The 17,370-nt window shown below is 43.0% G+C and overlaps 1 protein-coding gene across 1 annotated transcript in view; it reads left to right on the top strand.

The window, feature by feature from the left end:
• Window positions 1-16,459: 16,459 nt before the first annotated feature.
• Window positions 16,460-17,370, top strand: part of LOC119456970 (protein capicua homolog) — a 93,335-nt gene continuing 92,424 nt past the window's right edge. The window contains 1 exon segment of the mRNA XM_049669159.1: window positions 16,460-16,580. The gene's annotated coding sequence lies outside the window, so the exon portion shown is untranslated.

The following is a 17,370-nucleotide window of genomic DNA, read 5'->3' as shown; positions in this document are numbered from 1 at the left end:
CTCGGCATCTGCTTGCCATCCTGCTACATGCTCCATGGTTGGTTGATTGATGCAAAAAATGTTTTGACGTCGTAACCATAAGCTGTGTTTACATGCATGCGACAGCAGGGCTTCGTTTTACCTGTACGCTTTCCCTGCAGTTATCTCACAGCCTCCTTAGCATGTAGTGAGGACGAACGCCCTCATGAATGTTCACCTGCGACACAGCGCCTGCTCGGCGTCTATACTTGGCGTTTGCTCGCTACCGTCATCCAGTACCATGCTAGAACGGGGTAGCAAATTAATGATGCAGTGAACAATTAGGCCTTTATAGCGTTCCACATCATCATTGCATCACCAGTGATAATGCTGTGGTGCCATCCACTAACTGGAAATCAAATCAGTTTTAATGCTCGGCGCCGTGTCTGTACTCCTAGCAGCGTGAAAACAAATAGCCAATCTCAATAATTACAACAAAACATACCTAATGCTTTGACCTCAGCTTGAGATCAGACTTTGCAATGACGGATTTTGCCACTTGTTTCCTGCTGACAGGGCGGAGAGCCAGTAACAAGCGCTAATTCGGACCGAAGTGGGTGCTCGGCGCTGTATGGGTGCTGCCATGTTGCTATAGGTGATCACGGTTAGGGTGGCTATTACGGTTACCAGTGGTAACTGCAACAGTAATTCTTGGTATACGCCGCACATGCGCAAAGGTCCTAACATGTCATGTATCGCTGTACCGTATCATGTAGCGAGGAAAAATAAAACTCTAGTGTAGCCAATAATTAGCCAGTTACGCGCAGAACTATATACCACTGCGCAAGGATATTGTCTGTGTACGCTTCATACCTTCAGCAGTGCTGACAACAGCTTGTGAAATGGAGTATAGTGCTCAAGTGCAGTTTCTCAATCCGCACCATCAAACGTGGCATGGCGTTGACTAGCAGTCGCGTTAACTTCGGGATGGACCGAGTTATGCCTCTACAATTAAGTCTGGATCGTACCGCTGTTTATTCCGTGGGCTATTGTCTATTTTCAATACCTTCCACGTAAGGTTTGCTTAGGCAACAGGTCAGCGCTGCTTTTTAGGCAGCTGCGAGCGATTGTGCAGGCGCTAAGCCAGACCCCGCCCTCCTCTCTTGTATGACCAACGCAAAACGGTCACCAAAGTTTTGGACATTTTATGGTGTCTCGCTCGTCTTTACGAATACATATAACATGCACGATGTCGCAGACAGGGTAGCCGTGAACTACTTTTACGCTATTTAATTTGTCGTCTATCCCCCCTTTTGTTGGCGAGGCAATTTCACGGCTTTAAGAATGACGTACGACGGCTACTAAGATTTTGGTCGACTCCGCACCAAACAGCATCTTTTGTCGCTAAATACTGACGAAGCGCTGCTGTTTAGGCCTAGCCTTGATGATTGGCCATGAGATGACAGGCTAGACTGCAGTGGCCAGATGCTGTGATTGGGTCCACGGGCGACATGCTGACAACTACCGCGAATACTTTTGTCAAACTGAATTTGCGCATCACAACCTAATCAGACAGTGTCGCACAGTGAAAAGTTACGCACATATGTCTGCACTTTGCGATGGCACGCGATGCACATCGAGCTGCACGACAAGTGAAAGCAAATCGTCCCTGCAGGGTCAGCCATCGCTGTATTTCAAGTAGGTGGTATATCACTCAAGCACAGCATAGGGCGACATTAAATTTTACATTGAGAGGCAAAAGTCCCAACACAAAGATGACCCCACCATGTGACGTAGGTGATTATGTCTGCACATGATTATGTTGTGGTTATTAAGTCTGCACGTAGCACGTCCAAGTGCTTCCATGCATAGTAAGGACTGCAATGACAGGGGGGGGAATAATTTTTTAGTGTTTGGATTGAGTTTATGAATCAGCGACCACTTATTGCTTTCACACAGCTTGCCTACTGTAAAAGCTCCATATAATATAGTATATAGCTTGCAAGCGCTCTTATAAACCTGCTCTGAAGGTCCATTTTACTGCTCCAAAATGCATTTTTTGGCTCGTCCAAAAGCTGTTCCAAAATGGCATGGGCCAGTAGCATCACCGAATACAGCATGTGAAATACATTATGACGGTATTGCAGGCTGTGAAACATGTATAACTGGTGCTACTATTATCTATAACTCTCTGCAGAATAAAATTGAGCACGCACAACAGAATTCCTATGCATTCACATGCACATTTTCTTTATAGTACATTCTTTATCCTTCTTAGCATTCTTAAGCCCCACACAATTCAATTCCCAATGTGAATTCTGCAATTAGCCGGGCACTCTCAGACACATATGAGAGCGTGTCAACAACCTAGACCTACCACCCCCTTCCCCTGAGCAGTGGGAGAAACTGGTGTCCAGCTTAATCCCTCAAGATCAACTCCTGCTGTTGCTGGATTTCCTCTTCAAGAATCGTCAGTTGGGCAGGTTGACAGTTAATGGTTGACAGTGAGCATAGCGTGCTAGATGAGGCAAAACGAGGAACTGCAAACACAATGCCGACTTATAATCATGCTTTCAGAGCTGGAAGTTAGCGCTGTGTTGTGCACTGTTATGTGGTTGTACCGTGCATTGCACTCCCTGTCACCATGGGCACAAGGAAGCACACAGGTAAGGCAGAGCTGGGGCTGTAACGACTAGACTTGTAGCGTAGTAGCACAAGAATAAGGCGATACAGGGCCAGTGGCACTACACTAACAACTCGCAACTGAATTTTTTATCCAGCCGAACGAGCATGAAAATTATGAACAGAGGTAAGATTTTACATATTTAAACAAGAAGTAGTAAAGATGATCTTAGTGTGCCATCAATAAATTTTGTCACTGCTTTATGCAAAGATGGCAAAGCCTGGTTTGTACACGTCGCTGCTGATGTGATGGAAGTATCTGTTTGCACTCACTTTCCTTCGCGTTAGTGTCATGATGCTGGAGAATCAAACACATCTTCAGAAATGGCTGATATTCACAACTTGTGCAATATTGCAGTAGACTTGAGTATTATAAACTAGAAAGAATAACTGTGGTCACATTGGGCACGCATGGAGGGAATGGCTACTTTGGCTGATGTAAAACAAGCCAGCTAGTCAAGGGAATGTTAACATATGCTACCCTGTACCCGGAGGCAATTTTTCCTAATGTGTTCAATTTCACAATTGGTGTTAGCCTTGTCAGTGAGTGTAGTCCCACTCTGATGTGTCTTGTGCCTCGTCTCCTTATGCTACTGCACATGCATGATGTATTTCATCTTGCTACGACAGGCCACAAGTATTCCCTCTGATGTAGCACTAATCAAAAGCATTCATGTTTGCCTGTTTGCCAGATTCCTTGTTGTGAAAGAAACACTCATTATTTTTTTCGCTTGAACAGGAATTTCTGAGCCTAGACATTCGCTTGACAGATCAATGCTATGTACTGGGTCATAGATGTTCAGTGGAGGTCCTCATGCATTGGGATACCGATTTCACAAGTCTGCCAGTCATACTAGGAACAACGGTGTCTTCTGCTGCCACCGTTAGTTCCTTCCATTGCTTTAAAATCAATGGAAATCGGTCATTTCTGTTAGAAATAGATGATGTGACCTGATGTTGAAGATTTCTGTTTGAAACTGTCCCAGCACCCTGTGCTTGCAAAAATTGCAAGTGATCAATATAAAGATGAAACTAGACTGTGTGCTTTCTGTCATTCAAACATATGTACCAGGTGTTTCATGAAATGTGTTCGCAATTCCTTAAAAACAGGGAAGATGAGATAACTAATAAATTGATTTCTTCTGCATTGCTTTTACCACAGAGGCATAAGGCATACATTTGAAAATGATTAGATGTAGTAATTAGACTTTTCTCATTCAGTGACATACCCAATTCTATAGGAAGTTGAGGTGTCCCAGCTATCACGCAGCACGATTTAAAAAAAGAGGAACGGCGTTAAAACGAAGCAAACCTAGTGCGTATTGTTTCCAGTACAGTGGAGTGGCCGCCAGTAATTTTTTCGTTACTGAGATTTAATTAGGTAATTGTAATTAATTATCTAACTCGAGAAGTACTGTCTTAATTCTCAAAGTGTCAATGAGAAAATTGTAGAGCAACATGAAAAACTCCCAATACAGCTTTCTGTTGGTCAATGCATGCTACATAAAAGTATTTTGCCAAGCGTGAAAGAAGACCGCGAATACACGCGAAGTGCCTCAAGCGGCCAGTCGCATGGCAATTCTGCGTGTATTCCGGACTTATACCCTGAGGTCAAATGTAAATTATGTGATCACAGAGCAGCCACCCTGGAGCATATACTCTGGGATTGCGAAATAGTTCAGAGGAGAATTGAATGCAATGCCCCCGGATGAACTCGGGGTGCGGTGGAGAGCCGCACTGACTAGCTCAGATCTCCAGGACCAACTTTAGGCCATCCAGCAAGCCCAGGAAGCTGCCGAGAGACTAGTGCTCTCTGCTGCCCCCGGCGCGGCCTAGATCCAGGCCATCAATTTACAGGATATACATTAAAGTTGTCTTACTCACAGTAATTAGATGACTAATAGTGCAAATTGGGCTGACTCTTTAGCCAAGAAAGTCAGATGATTGACCATGATGGAAGAATTGGAACCCATCATCTAAGGTGATATTAGCCATTTCCGGATATGCAAAAGGTGGACACTGCTAATTTTTGCAATGTAATGAATTCTGGTGAATTTCACTTGGAAAGGCAAAATTGAAGTGCTGGATAGCACAACTTGTCGAGCCATGAGTGAAACAACTGCTTGAGCCAAACTGTCGGGCTAGCATCAAGCCAGTGTCCTTACAAGCTGCGAACCAGCTCACTTCGTGCTCGTCTGACGATGAGGCACCTCCACTTGCAGTGCATTGCAGTGCATAGTGGAGACTGGCAAAGGATGAGTGGAGGCGTCGTCTCCCAGTTATCTTTTCATGCACACCAAAGAGTGGGAAGACGGGGCTCTGCCCTAAAAGGCGGATGGGCTGTCTGCCAGAGACAGAGAAGAAGGAGAGACGTTAACTGCCAGGCCAGGAGACTGATAAATGTCAGTTGAGAGTCGGCACCTGTCCTGCGTGTATTTTCTCCTTCATCCTTCATGCTAATTGTGAAATACACCATGAACGCTTACCAACTCGCTCAGTTTTCTGTCCTAATGCAGGAGACTGATATGTTTTGTGTGTTGGATGAGTCACAGCGATACCCTGATCATGTCATGTATGTCCTGCTTATGCAAAACTCGTGGTATGTAACTGATCGTTAAGGTAGAAACAAGCTGAATTACGAAATGACGCCAGCTCCAAAAGCAAATGTGCAATGAAGCCAGGTTGCCAGAGCCATGAATGCTCTGGCAGAGGAGACTATCCAAGGAGATAACTCTTCATATAACCATACATCAGTTGAGGCATAACTTGCATGCTTTAGCATTTTGTGCATTAGTCTTGACACATTTGATTTGCATTTGCTGACGCATGCACCTAGATGCTACTGAAGAATTGGAGATATGAAAGGTTTCACACACGGAATCTACGGGCAGTTAGCAGGTTGCTGAAATCTTTTGATGGTTGCTGAATGAAGTAGGACTGATGCACTGCAGTGCACAGCTGCTCATGAAGCTTGAATGAATGTGGGGTGTCACCATGATTCACAGTGAACTCTTCAAAAGGTTTTTTACATTAGACCAACTCTGCTCAGGGCCCATCAATCACAGCAGATTGTTCACTTTCAAGTACAATCACGTGGATGTAAAGCTTACTGCAGTAATAGCAGCACTTCTGTTGTTCTCTGGACAACCATTCCCAACTTGGTCTGAATAATGTTAATTGATGGGTTTTATGTCTTAATCAAAGTTATGAGTAGAGGACTCTAGATTAATTTTGACCATTGGGAGTTCTTGGATGCACATCTAAATTTAGTTCTCAAGTGTGGCAAGATGGGCTTGTTGGTTCATCTTGAATGGCAGTAGTTGAGTGCTTAGTAAAGACGAGGACAAAAAAAGGAGACACATGGGCGCTACTCACATAATCAAGTTTAGTTCCGTGATAGAGCCGAACAAACGAGTGTCCCTCGAATGAACGTCACCGACCACGTGAGCCACATTGCCACCGGGGAGCAAGATGACAAGATAGAGCATACAAACGAGAAGAATGAAATTTAGTTACACAAGCGCAAGAATACTTCATTGTTGTGAGTAACGCCCGTGTGTCTCCTTTTTTGTCCTCGTCTTTACTAAGCACTCAACTACTGCCATTAGTTCTCAAGAATTTTTCTACATTCTGTCCCCTTCAGCATCCAGCTGCTGTAATGCCACATTGGCTAAACCACTGCACTGATGCTTCAGAATTTTTTCTGATATATATTTCATCTATACTGTTTTAAAATGTAGCACTTTCAAATAACTTGGGTTACATAACTCTCTACTATCCTGGTAAAGCCACACAGACACTAAATATGATGCCAGATCCAAAATAGTGAGTTTGATAAAAATTTCAGTCTGAAATTATATGGCGAACTTGAGTTAATGCTTTATATTTTACATCGATTCTGATACAAACTTTTTGTGTGAAGTGTTAGGTGTTAGATCCAGTTTCGACTTCTGCCATGACCTAACACAGCGCCATTGTAATTTGATTTGAGCTCAAATTTCGCTACTGACACACCGCATACAACTATTGTTCCTAGTGGAGTGGCTTGCTGTGCTTTTAGGTAGGTAACTTAAACATTTGTGGTGCCTTGCAAATGTAGAAAGCAGAGAATTTGCAAATTCAGCTACATAAGAAATTGGGGCTTCTGAAAAGTATGTTGTGAATGGTCAGCAGAGTCGGTAAACGTTAATTATAAAAAGCACTTTAATGTCCATACAAGCATTTAAGTTGGCCAGCGAAAACAATTTTGATGTTACGGTTAGGGTTGCCACCTTTGTGAAGGTAAAAAAAATGGCACCATGTGGTGGTGAGGGGGGGGGAAACATGTTTTTTTGTGAAAAGTAGGAATGCAAACATAATGAAAACAAAATGATTTATTTATAAAACATATTGGTAGCCTACAAACAACACAGCAATACATTAAGTGGACAAGACAACAAAATTAATCGATTCACTTGTGACAGTCCAGTTGCCTGCTTTGTATGAATGCCCAACATAGCGCTTGTGATGCAGGAAAACAGGCAAATGGCATGCCAGTGTGGCGGTCGAACCGGCAGCTGACGCTATGAGGAAAGAAATTAGAAAGCGATTCAACCTCTAATAGTTGAAGTCGATGAAAGACTTTGAAAGTCTTGCTGAGCAAGTTGAGGGGGAGAATGGGGCTTATGATCTGCATAACTTATTGCGAGAGCTGCACTGGAGTGACAACATTTGATCGATGTCAACTAGAGGTTTAATCGCCTCCCAACTTTTTGTCATCAGGTATCATTGTCGTCGTCATCATCACAATCATCACCATCAGTCATCATCGTGAGCTTTGTCACGTTTTTAGACAGCATTATCTTCAGGATCAGCTATGAAAGAGACTAGAAACAGGCATTAGAAATAGACATACCTAGTACAGAAATGTGATGGTAATGTGCCAAGGAAGACATAGTCTTGAAAATTGCTTTTGCCGGTGGAAAACTGGCCAGGAAGCAGCCCGAGTTGCATCAAGCCAATAAGTATCACTCAGTGCTGTTTTGACAAAAGCTGTACTTGCACAAGGTAACCTAGCGGTGATAGGGCATACACATGAAAGGCATAGAGAACATTAGCTTAGAATTCATTAAGCATATAGAGCACAAAATGCAGGAACAAAGGACAGGCGTGATGCCGACTATGTGACTCTTTCAGATGAATATCAACTCTGTTGACTAAAAACTTTCACCGCATCTCTTAACATCTGCAGAATCATAAAAAACATACAGCTGCAGAATAGATTAAGAATTTTTAATTCTTTAGTGAGTTTTGTCAAGTTTACATAATGTGGACTTCATGCGAAAATGCACTACAGGAACGTCAGACTGACTATATCATGTCTAGCAAGGTTGAAAAGCACCTATCCGGCCACTTGAAAATTATTACTGGTGCAACACATTGTGAAAGATAATGAAAGAAGTGAACCGCTACATCAAACAACATACTGACACCGAGCAAAAATAACCAAACCGTCACATTTTGTACACAGCGCCTGAAAGGGTTAAACTAGTTTTTAATGACCAAATGACAATGTACTATTGTACTGAGCTGAAATGCAGATGTGGGAAAAAATTAACATTTGCTCTCCAACATTCCTCCATGTTGATGACTGTGATGCAATTCATTCACAAATGCAGAGTTTTTGAGTTGCAGCATATTTAGTAGCCACCTACACAGTGATTCCACATCACACTTTTAAGTTGAGAGGCGATGTTTCACCCTAGCCCAACTCTACATGCTACTAAACATAAATAAATGCCCTTTCTGCTTGCAACAGAATGAAGTTAATATTTATTCAGATAGGAATCATTCATTGGTTTATTTTCAGGAAAAGTTATTGAGGCAAGGGAAACAGAGTGGGTCACGACAACAGTCCTGTACAAAACAAAAGGACAGTATCTGATTAGCATGCGTGCTCACTGGCAAGCATGAGACATGTACTTCAGATCTGCAAAGTCCAACAGAAGTGCATTTCAGGGCCAGAGGGCATACATATTGCTACGGGGAGGCAGACACAACAGGAAAACGTATTTACAATATATTTACAAGGCGATGAAGCGCTGAACCATATGGGCAAGAGCGCGCCAGATCAAAAACGTCTTCTTCATCGATGCTCCTCTTGAGGAATAGTACCGTGACAATAAGACGTACTGATTTTTTTTTTTTTTTACTTCAAACACTTTAAAAAAATAGCCTATAATATTTAGTCGAATCACATTGCAGCAGGAGTATTACCTGTCAGGAGGACATCATTTGCAAGAAAAACCACAGCAATCCATTTACAAATAAACCAATTATGCTAATTAACTGCATAGTTGCAAAACTTGCAGCTCATGTTTGTATTGGAAAGTCGAAGGAATCACCACAAAAGTTTAGTTACGTGTTCCTACATTCAAAATGGCCATGTAAACTGAAATAACTGGTATCAAATTATTGGTTCAATTTACTTGAGGGGGTTGTCAAAACAGCGCTGGGATCCCAGAAAATGAGACCTCGGGCCAGCGCGTGCGCCTTCTCGTTCCTTCGCAAACCCTGATGAGCCGGTGTCGAGATTAGCGAAACCTGCTCCGCCGGGTGCTATCCAACGGCTAATATGTGTACAGCTGCGGCTGAGATCCTGCCCGCATCAAAATTTCTGATTGCAGATTTCGAATCACTAACAATAACTCTCACATTCTTTTGAGTCAAAGCCAGCGCAATGGCGACTTCCACCTCCGTTGCTCCAAAGTGTCTCACCGGTGATGAACTGAACACTTTTCAGGAAATTCTCAACCATTATAATCTGGGGCGTAAAACTTACCCGAGAGCGAATAAGAACCTTACGAAAAGCGAGGAAGTTATGTGGAGGAAGCTGCAAACGGGGGTATTTCCGAACCCACAACTGTTGAGCAAATGGCATCCCTCAGTGTATAGCCCTCAGTGTGAGCATTGTCATGGTATAGTGGACTTAGCCCACATGGTTTGGACCTGTCCTAGCTTTGATGAGCCAGATAGATGTAGAGAATCCTGTGAGTCCTTGCTGCTCAACGAAGAAGAAAATGCTCAACGACAAGTCATCGGTCTCGCCCTGACTGCCGCCACGTCCCAAGGGATCCCGGCCGACAGTTAGGGAGGATGAGTGTGAGTTTAGGCTGAAGCCTCTACCCCGTCATCTATTTGACGGGTGCAAATAAAGTCACTTCTCTCTCGCTGTCTCTCAATTTACTTGATTATGCACGTGGCACTGCAAAATGCGGCTCTCTATCCAACTCCCTTGTGACGTAAACGTGTGGTCTAAAATGAAGCTCCCGCCACACTTCCTTCTCTCCGTGAGCCGATTCCAATCGGCGCGTTGCGCAACTCCTACTTAGATACATAATCAATTCAGCAGCAGGGGCGAGACAGACTGCTTCATAGCGTGATATGGTGAAGCTTTATTTTACGCTGCTGTACTACATCACAAGGAGGTTGCATCATGAGTGCCACGTGCATGATCAGGCAAATGTCGCAAATAATTTGACACCAGTTATTTCGATTTTGAATTCTAGAAAAACAGAACTATACTTTTATGACGATTCCCTTCAACTTTCCCATATAAACATGTGCTGTAACGTTTGTAATTAAGAAGTGATGTAATTAGGTTAATTTGATTGCTTTGGTATTTCTTGCAAGTGATGTCTGCATGGATTGATAATTCATCTGAAGTGATACAACCTGAGTTTTATAGTCTTTTTTTTAAGCGTTCAAATAAAAAAAAAGCACTGTATCATGGCCTGTGTATCAAAAACATGGGCACGAAATACAAGTTGACACAGACCGTTTGGCAGTACCTTTGGGATTCAAAGCTTGTTCAGGTGGACTTGGAAGCACAATGTCCTTGCCACTAAGTTGTGGCGTGAACATAGTTTCATGCTGCATTTAGTAGGCCTTTGCATGTCGTTAATTACTGATAGCAGTGCCACGTGTGTTAGCTCTAATGGGTGTGTGGGTAATATTCATACTTTAGTCACAAATTTGTTCACAAATCAATTACATTTTGCCTATTACTACAGACAAGTATAAGTGTATAGGGGAGGGAAAGAGTTGAAACTACTTCAAACATCAATTGTGGTTTATTGCGGTGCAGTCTGCATCGAAAGCACGAAGACTTGTTGGCAGCCAAACCAGAACAGCTTTGTCTGTGCAAAGCCACCACACACCTGATGAAGACTACACATTCTACTTACTCAGCAGTGAGAAGCGCAGTAGTGGAATGAATAAAAGGGGGGAAAATGAGCCAACAATTGCTATTTTCTTATTGACTTTTACGTTGACTTTATTGACATTTGACTTTATTTTACATTGACATTTTATTGACTTTGTACACAGAACTTGCAAAATACTGATAGAAAGTATAGTCCTGTGCTAGTTTAGGTCCAATAGAAATTATACCTAGGGAAACATTATAAACATTTTCATACAGTGTAAAGAGATCATAAGCATAAGGAAATCATGCAACAATTTAATATGCACAAACAATAATTATGACGTTTCAACAATTTTCAACAACTACAACAAGGCTAAGGGGTAAGCTCTAGCAAAATGGAGGACAGAAAGAATGGGACACCCTCGACTTGCTTTAAACATACCCAGTTCTGAAACAAACTTGTACGCATTATTAGCAGACAGGGGTGAGGAAAATGGAGGGGGGGGGGGGGGGAGCGCTGAACTTGAATGCTCTTATATTGTCGGGCAATATGAACACAAATACTAAGGACAAATCTAGGGCCGCAAAAAGAGAATCTATAAAACCACAAATAATATGACAAACCCTTTTGTCATAGAAGACAAGGCTGACAATTAAACCCTTAATATTTTTGTTAGCCCAATGTTATACAATAAGCAAATATGGCCTGCTAACCTATAGAAAAAGACCTTAGTTGTCAGCAGAATTTCACAGCAAGTAGTTTTGTGATGCCAAGGTGCTGTTCGACTTCATTTTCAGTGTGTACCAGCAATGTTGCTGCCAGGTGCTAGAAGGTTCACTGAAGTACTTACCTCAATGTGCAGGAGACATCTACAAAATACAAGTACACCTGAATGTGAGCATGTGAAGGATCAGTGACTATGGTCTGGCAAATGCCACTCAATCACCAATGCCTGGAATGTGCGCTGAAGGGGTGTGTTCTTTCAAATAACAAATTGAATATTATGCTATTTGATTTGGTCCTCTAATCAAATAGTCACTATTTGCAAATGTGAATATTTTTCTAATACTTTACAGTGCGATCTGTGCATGAAGAAACACGAAACTGAAGCAAGAATAAGGCAAATTTCATTTCCGTCTCAGTGGATGTAAGAATAAGTTTTGCAGAACGTGCTACATCACTCAAGCTTGGAGCCAAACTTTTCCCATTCAAAACCATAGTCATGTGAACTCTGATTTTGCCCAGACGTGATATCTGTCAATGTGTAGTGGTTGGTACTATTTATTGATGCTGCAAATGTATTCCCTTGGAATATGCCCAATTGCAACATTATTTGATATTATTGTGGCACCATTTGCAACGACAAAAAAATATTGCTTTCTTCAATCTGCCATCGCTGCAGTTAATGTGCATCCGTCTGACAAGCCTGTCATTTAAACCTTCTTTCTGCTATTTCACCACCCATGCTTCGAAAAATTCAGCTTACTTATTTGAAATGCCCCATTCAAGCTTTTCATAAAGGTTACTTCATAATGGGCAGTATAATGACATAAACTTGCTAATTTAGCAAATACTGGGATGTCAACATTGTTTTATGTTATTGGTGAAAAAGGCTATCCATTATTTGGAAACTATTAGAAAAATATTCAATATTTGGTTCGATATGATTTTGGAATTATTTGATTCGCATTCGATAGTGTCTCAAAAATTACTATTCAGACACCCCTACTGTGCAACGCCTGCAACCGGTTTGTCATCGATACATCGCCTTGCATGACCACCACTCCAGGGAAGCAGTAAATGAGCAGCTAGACTGAGTCACATGCTTTATGGTGTGATTGCCGTTATTTGCCCCATTGACTACATTGTCAAGCCCTGCAAATTTGCTTTTCTTTAGGGGAGAGGGGAGTGCAGAAAACATGACAGAAATACCACATCAGTTTGCCACATCTTTTATTCATTCATTCATTTGGCATTTTCTCTTTACAGAAAAATAATAGGCAAATGCAAGGACAAAAGCGGATAGCCACTGTACAGCATTTTGACAAAGGTTCATGTCCTGAATTCATTTGACAACAAACAGCATTCCAAGATGACAAATACATGATGACACCATTCATACATTGATTATTGCTGTATATTGACACAAATGTGAATTGAAGTGGAAACACGTTGGTGAAGGTGTGCAGTTATGCAGTTTTTTTGGCGCCAGTATGCCCTATGAGAAAGTACGACAGCTTTGCCAAATTACTGGCACTTCCTGGCATAGCTATAAGCCTACAATACACAAAGGCTTGTAGTCTCCCTCACAAATTTACATGGCCACATACTCTCCTTGCGCTTTTACCCCCTACGTGGGTCTCCATAACAAACCATCAGCAGCTAGGCTTTACACTGCTCATCTTGACCTCCAAGATGAGGGCTACAAGTGTGACTGTTTAGACAGGGGTACACTGCACCACTAAATTCCTGTGATCAACTTTGAGCTCATGCAACACATATACTGCATGTTCAAGGGAAAATGAGACATCCACCCAATCGTAGCAATTGCTACAAAGGAAACTCATACGGGTCCCCGAAAGAAAAGCCTCGCAGTTGAAAAAAAGTTTGTCCTATTCTGGGGCTCGAACCCGGGACCACCGCCTTTCTGGGGCAGCCGCTCTACCATCCGAGCTAACCAGGCGGGTAGCAGATGGCAGGGCGAAATCGAATTTATCAATAACTCGAAGCAAAGGCAAGTGTTTGATGTCCCAGTTCAGCAGAAAACTGCTAAGTGGAGAGAAGTAATTAAAGGGAAAATGAGACATCCACCCAATCGTAGCAGTTGCTACAAAGGACGACTTATAGAGCGGCTGCTCCGGAAAGGCGTGGACCGCCTTTCCGCTCTTGGAGCAGCAGCTCTATAGGTCGTCCTTTGTAGCAATTATTACAATTGGGTGGATGTCTCATTTTCCCTTTAATTACTTCTCTCGCAAGGCATTAAATTTTGTGTTTAGTTTACACGCCAAGTGCAGAAAACTTGCAGAAAAGCCTGCACACCACCACTCATGGGACCCGAACTCCTCTGTATGTTGTTTGCTCTACCCTACCAAATCCATTTGGAAACAGCATTCAAGAAATATATATAAAAGGACACTCACAAAGTTCTGAGTCTAGGATAGCATCTGCCATCAGCACCTTTTCTGAACATCTGGCAGCGGTGATCAGCATCCAGGATACATATGTGCTGAACACACTAGTGCATGGTAAACTGAAAAAACATGCAGTATGATGCAACAGTTCAGCGGAAACCCGCTCGGTGGAGAGAAGTAATTAAAGGGAAAATGAGACATACACCCAATCATAGCAGTTACTACAAAGGACGACTTATAGAGCGGCTGCCCCGGAAAGGCGTGGACCGCCTTTCCGCTCTTGGTGCAGCAGCTCTATAGGTCATCCTTTGTAGCATGAAGAGAAATTTCCTGCAGGAATTTTGTTTATAAATGTCTCTCCTTGCAGCTCATTTTGTGCACATATGAAATGTTAGTGCCGAGGCATTCACTCAGTCATTCCAAGCATCTGATAAAATTGGTCGGGAAAATTGTGAACTTCAGCATTGATGCTGAAGTTCTGGGCCAGTAGGTTCCACATGGCTTGTGGTAGTAAACAATGCAGAAAACAAAGAGAAACAGAAGGAATACACACCACAAAACGCTACATAGATAATTATACGCAAAATGCCACATTGCTAATTGCCTTTTCTTCATCATCATGTCACAGGTTCTGGCGCAGCCATTTTTAATTTCTTCTCCCCTTTATCGCTGTATCAGTTGCTATGCTCCAAAGCAGCCACACACTTGACAGGCTCTAGACAGCTCCCCTATTTAGGTGCTTGTATATAGTTAGTATAAATATGTGAATATTGCTGTAGTGCATTGCCATATTACTCTAGCACAGCCTTCTCTTTCATTGTGTCATTCTGGGTCACCTGTGCATTAGTAAAATTCCATTCTGAATTTTCTTTCCTCTTTCATATCTGTCTACATTAGCTTTTTATCACATGGCAACTGCACATATTGAAAGACTGTAATGGGTTGCTATTATAAGGTTACATGTAGTATGCAGTTGTTACATCAATAGATAAATATAATGTTTACTTCTAATTCATGCACTTCAAGTGATTTCGAACGGTTGTACTGAAAATGTAGTGCTGTTACTTAGCCTGGACAGTTATGTAATATGACCACCTCGCATAAAACAAAGGAAATTTCAGTTTCCAAGAGGATCATTGAGAAACAGTTTTGAGTATGAAGCAAACTGGAACTGCAATGCTAAGCTGTCTTCATGAGCATACAAGCTTACAGGATGACCCGAGACCTTAGTGGAGTGAAGGGAAAGGTACATCACAACTAATATTGATACCGAAGGCCAGCGTCCTTCGACAGAGTGCATGCAGTACCTAACAGATGGGTCACTTTTGGTATTAACTTCCAAATTTACAACCTGCAAAACATACTATACTATACAAAATATTTAGAAGTTTTGAAAATTAACACTACTAATATAATGTTTAATGAAAACCTAGCGCGAAAGTTACTACCGAGTGTCGGGGGTTTCGCGAGATCACGGATTTCTTCCTGGAAGGAACCAGTGTTGTTTGTTTAAATGTTATTTGCATAGTATTAATAAGGGGAACTCAATCCGCTCGACTGTTGGCAGCTACTGTGCTGCTATCTCGCCCTAACGGCTCCAAAGTGCAGCTGATATTTAATACTAAGGGCCACCAACTAGCATAATTTCATAGGTAAACGCTGAACGACAGTCATCTATGTTATTTCACACTGTCTCGCAGTGCCCGAAGGTGCGCGCCGATCTTGTTCGGCAAATACGTCCTCGAGTTTCCGCCGCTTCTAAAGAAACGAAACTGGGGTGTAATGAAATCCCCTGCTCAGATGAAACAATGCTTTCTTGGAGCGATCGTCTTCTGTCGGCTGAACTCCCCCACATTTTCAACTCAACAACACACATTTATCCAGATTGTTGCTGTGCGGACATCGAGGTTTAAATTTAGCCTTTACATATGGACGTGCGGGCACATCGCTGACTGTCGGCGTTTGCGGCACGCGGACGAGAGAAGCTGGCGTCGTCTACGTCACCACGGCCGTAGCGTCGTAGTAAACGAAACACTAAAGAGAAAAGGGCAATTGCTTTTACCCTTGGAAGGAAGTTCATGATATCATCAACGCAGACCACTCTGCAGCCAAATATCGCCCATATGGCATTGCTTCTCGCCCATTGGCCGTAGTAGATGACGTCAGTGTTTCCTGTGTGCACATGCTGTAAACGCACAGGCCCTGGGCTAGACGGACCCGCGAGCTGCCAAGGTGAGTCCGATACGTGCTTTTAGTCGCTTGCCCGAGAGTCCGACGCTCTTGCAACGCAATACGAGCAGCGGTCACTATTTGTTGCACTCGCATAAACATTCATAGCATTCGCGAGCACTGCACCTATTAAGGTTATTTTTTGGCCTCCGAGAATAAACAATGTGAAAGACCCGTGGGTGCACGGCTCGCCAATCGGATGACAGAAATTCTTTCTATGGGTGGCACGTGACCCGTGTGAACCAATGGCGAGCCAGCACAGTACTAGGTAACCACTCATTCACCATTTTTACAGGGCTTGGTTATGCTGTGCACAATTGAAGTAATTTTGTTTCGTCTGTTTTACAAGCACAGTGACATGCTTGGATACTAGCCTTCATTACTCTTCGCGAAGGTAAGCCTAGACAATTTTCGCCAGCTCGTAGGATTGTCATCCGGTGGTGGTCTGTGTGTCATTGTGCGTGGTTGCTGCTTGTGATGACATTTGTGCCGTGTTTACGGTAATATATCTAAGGGTAATTGCATTCGAATTATGCTCCTCACTGCTTGCACAACGGTTACTAGTTTAGTGATCTTGAGTGTGCACTGGTAGCATTTGCATCTGCAGCGCGGCAAGCGTGCAATTGAGACTTGTTCTGGCGTGCCCCCTCTGCTGCTCTCGGAGCATGCAGCTTGGGAGAAACCCATATCGGGGGGGTATCGCGACAACTTTCGTGGCGTTTAAGCTACTTTCTCTGCTTGCATTCGGATGACACCACCGTAAGCTTCGTTAAGTGCGAATAAACAATGTTCAAATGTCACAGCACGGCGTGCAAGGCTGTTTTGTCAGCTCAGCTGGCAGTTCCTATCGCTGCTGGAGCCCTTGTGTTTTGTTTGTTTGTTGCCTGCGTGCGGATATGGGCCCGTTGTATAACACCTTGTAGCGTAGACACAATGCCGCTTCTAGGAACGTCGCATCTGCTGTTTTTTCGCCGTGAACGTGTATGCGGTGGCCTGAACAGTGATTTTCGCGCCCTCGTGCGCGAGGGAATAGCTGGACTCTGCGAAAAAGTGCAGGAATAGTTTTTGAATAGCTCGCGCACGCGCAACGATATCGTTAACCTGTAGAGCTGGTTCCCCCTTCGCACGAAACTCTCTTGAACCTTGTGCACGCCTGCTTTGCACTCGTGAAAAAAAATTTGCAC

The sequence above is a fragment of the Dermacentor silvarum genome, chromosome 6 (assembly GCF_013339745.2).
Source record: "Dermacentor silvarum isolate Dsil-2018 chromosome 6, BIME_Dsil_1.4, whole genome shotgun sequence".
NCBI lineage: Eukaryota > Metazoa > Arthropoda > Arachnida > Ixodida > Ixodidae > Dermacentor > Dermacentor silvarum.
This window is presented reverse-complemented; position numbering and strand designations above follow the sequence as displayed.